General features: G+C 40.4%; 1 protein-coding gene across 1 annotated transcript in view; it reads left to right on the top strand.

Annotated features, from left to right (window-relative positions):
• LOC103657336 (zinc finger protein 677-like) overlaps positions 1 to 2,626 on the top strand; it is a 16,352-nt gene that overhangs the window by 11,734 nt on the left and 1,992 nt on the right. The gene's annotated exons all lie outside the window — the stretch shown is intronic.

The raw sequence follows: 2,626 nt of genomic DNA, 5'->3' as shown, positions 1-2,626 counted from the left end.
AAGTAATGTTGGTCTCCGAGAATAAATTAAGAAGTATTCCATCTTTCATTTCTTATAGTGCTGTTTTACTTACAAGGAACTTCCTCACCTTTTGTTTCTCTTGGAAGCCTAATTTTTCCCTTATTTTCAAAGGATGGTGTTTCTGGGGATAGAATTAATTAACGGATTTTTGTTTTGTTTTCTTTTGTCAGCACTTTAAATATGTTATCCCATTGTCTCTGGACTTCACGGTTTGGCTGAAAAATCAGCTCTGAAAGTTACTGTGTGTCCTTTGTACGTGATGCTTCTCCCTTCCTGCTTCCAAGATCTCTCTTCATACCTTTTCTCTTTCACATATCAATTATGATTTGTTGCAGTGTGCGTCTCTGTTGCAGTTTTTCTTAATTGCGTGTTCACTGAGTTCTTAGATTCGTGGAGTCTTGTCTTTTAACGTTTAAGAAATTGTCTACCAGATTTCTTCCAATATTCCTCCTGCTTCCTTCTCTTTCTCTTTTCTTTTTGGGGCTCCCATTGTTCATATGTTGGCCCACATGGTGTTGTCCTGCAGCACCATTAAACTCTGCTCATTTATACTCAGTCTTTTTCTTCGTGCTCCTCAGACACGGTAATTTCAACAGATCTCCCTACCAGTTTGCTGAATCTTCCTTCCACCTCACTAGACCTGATATTGAACCTCTCTATGAAATCTTTCAATTCAGGTATTTTACATTTCAGTTTCAGAAAGTGTTTAGTTTCTCTTTCCACCTTCTGTCTCTTTATTGATATTCTCTGTTTATTTATACAGTATTTTCCTGATTGCTTTTTAATTCTTTGTCCATCATTCCCTTTAGCTTAAATAGTTGATTTAAAGTGTGTATTTAGGAAGTCCAAAACTTGGGATTGCTTAGGGCCCGGTTTTGTTATGTATTTAATATTTATTTTTCTGTATGGGTCCTGCTTTATCGTTCTGTGGTCTCCTATGTAACTTCTTGTTAAAAACGGGACATTTTGAATATGTTGAAACTTTGAAAATAGTAATATTCTCCCTTCCAAGGGTTTTTTTTTTTATGTCTCTTGTGGTTGTTGTGTGTGTGTTTGTTTCCCTCAACAAATTTTGTGTGATGTATTTTCTTTGTTAGCCATTGTGTAGCCATTGATGATGCCTTTGGTTCGCTTATTGGTCAGCTGGTGATTCAGCAGATTTCCTGAAACCGCTGGATCCAAACACAAAACAAATCAACTTTTCCCTCTTTGTAGATGAGGGGTGTGTGTGTGTGTGTGTGTGTGTGTGTGTGTGTTGGGGAGCGCAGGAAACACACAGGGTAGAAGTTTAAGACAACAGTGCCTTATCCTTCACTTCTGCTTGCTCAGGATCTGCTGGTCAGCAGGAGGTATGTGCTTGGGGGCTTCTCAGGTCTTTTCTCAGGTGTCTGGTCCTGGACATGCCTGCAGCCTTCTGGGGTCCCTGGAACATGTGGGGGATTTTCAGAGCCTTACTCCCCAGCGCACCTCCCTCTCCAGTGTCTTCCTCAGGGTTTTCAGTTTGTCCATTGTTTGTGCAAGTTGTCATCCCTGCCCTAGGTGGCAGTGGCTACTAGACTTACCTTTAAATGTTTGTGACGAATGGCCCCTGGTTATTACCTCCACCTCGGTAGAGATCTGAGCTAGGCCAGACAGCGTTTGAGCCAGTCCTTCAGGGAGCCAGCAGGCAGAACAAAAAAACAAGCAGATAACCAGTCACAATTCTTTGAAGAGCCCATCTGTTCCGTGTGTTTGGGAAGCCTGTACCCCTTGCAGACTGCTGTGTTCAAGGCCACTTCCTAGCTGGGGTGCCGGGCACAGAGTCAGCTACCTTTTTCTTGATTAAGAGTGTGCCTTGTTGCTGGAATCCTGTGCTTAATTTCCAGGGTTCCTATAAAGTTCATTCTGACAGTTTGGTAGTTCATCTCCTGCTGGAGTCTCCTGGAGTTCCCTTCTTTGCCGTTTTGATGTCACAGTCCCCCATTGTTAATCTCTATAATATCACATATTTGTCAGATTTTATTCACAATGGGTGATTTCAACATATTTTCCATTTTTGATATTTTGTGCTTCTCCTGAAATTCAGCCTCTTTCTTTTTCTCCTACGGGTGAGCTCTTTAGAATTCCGAAGTCTATATACATTTTTTAACAAATGAACATATTTATTAATTATTTCTGGATTCACCTTGGGTCACTAAGTGGTTTATTATTTTTTATTATGATTAACATATAATTAATTTCTACATATATTATGGCATATAACCACTTTTCACTGATCATTACATTATAGTATGCTTGTTTTGCATGGGTGTATTTTTGGAAGAAGTATTCAGAAGAATATTTTATTATCCTTGAATGTTATTTTAATACTCTGTATAACAAGTATTCAAGAATTGACCTTTTTTTAGATTTTGTTTGAGAGAGAGATTTCAGAACGAGAGAGGGAGAGAGAGGGAGAGCATGAGCAGGGGTAGTTGCAGAGGGAGAGGGAGAAGCAGGCTCTCCACTGAGCAGGGAGCCCAATGCAGGGCTTGATCCCAGGACCTTGGGATCATGACCTGAGCCAAAGGCAGGTACTTAACTGACTGAGCCATCCAGGTGCCCCTCAAGAATTGACATATATATA

The sequence above is a fragment of the Ursus maritimus genome, unplaced genomic scaffold, assembly GCF_017311325.1.
Source record: "Ursus maritimus isolate PB19 unplaced genomic scaffold, ASM1731132v1 scaffold_19, whole genome shotgun sequence".
NCBI lineage: Eukaryota > Metazoa > Chordata > Mammalia > Carnivora > Ursidae > Ursus > Ursus maritimus.
Note: the sequence above shows the minus strand (reverse complement) of the source record. Positions and strands in the feature narration are given on the sequence as shown.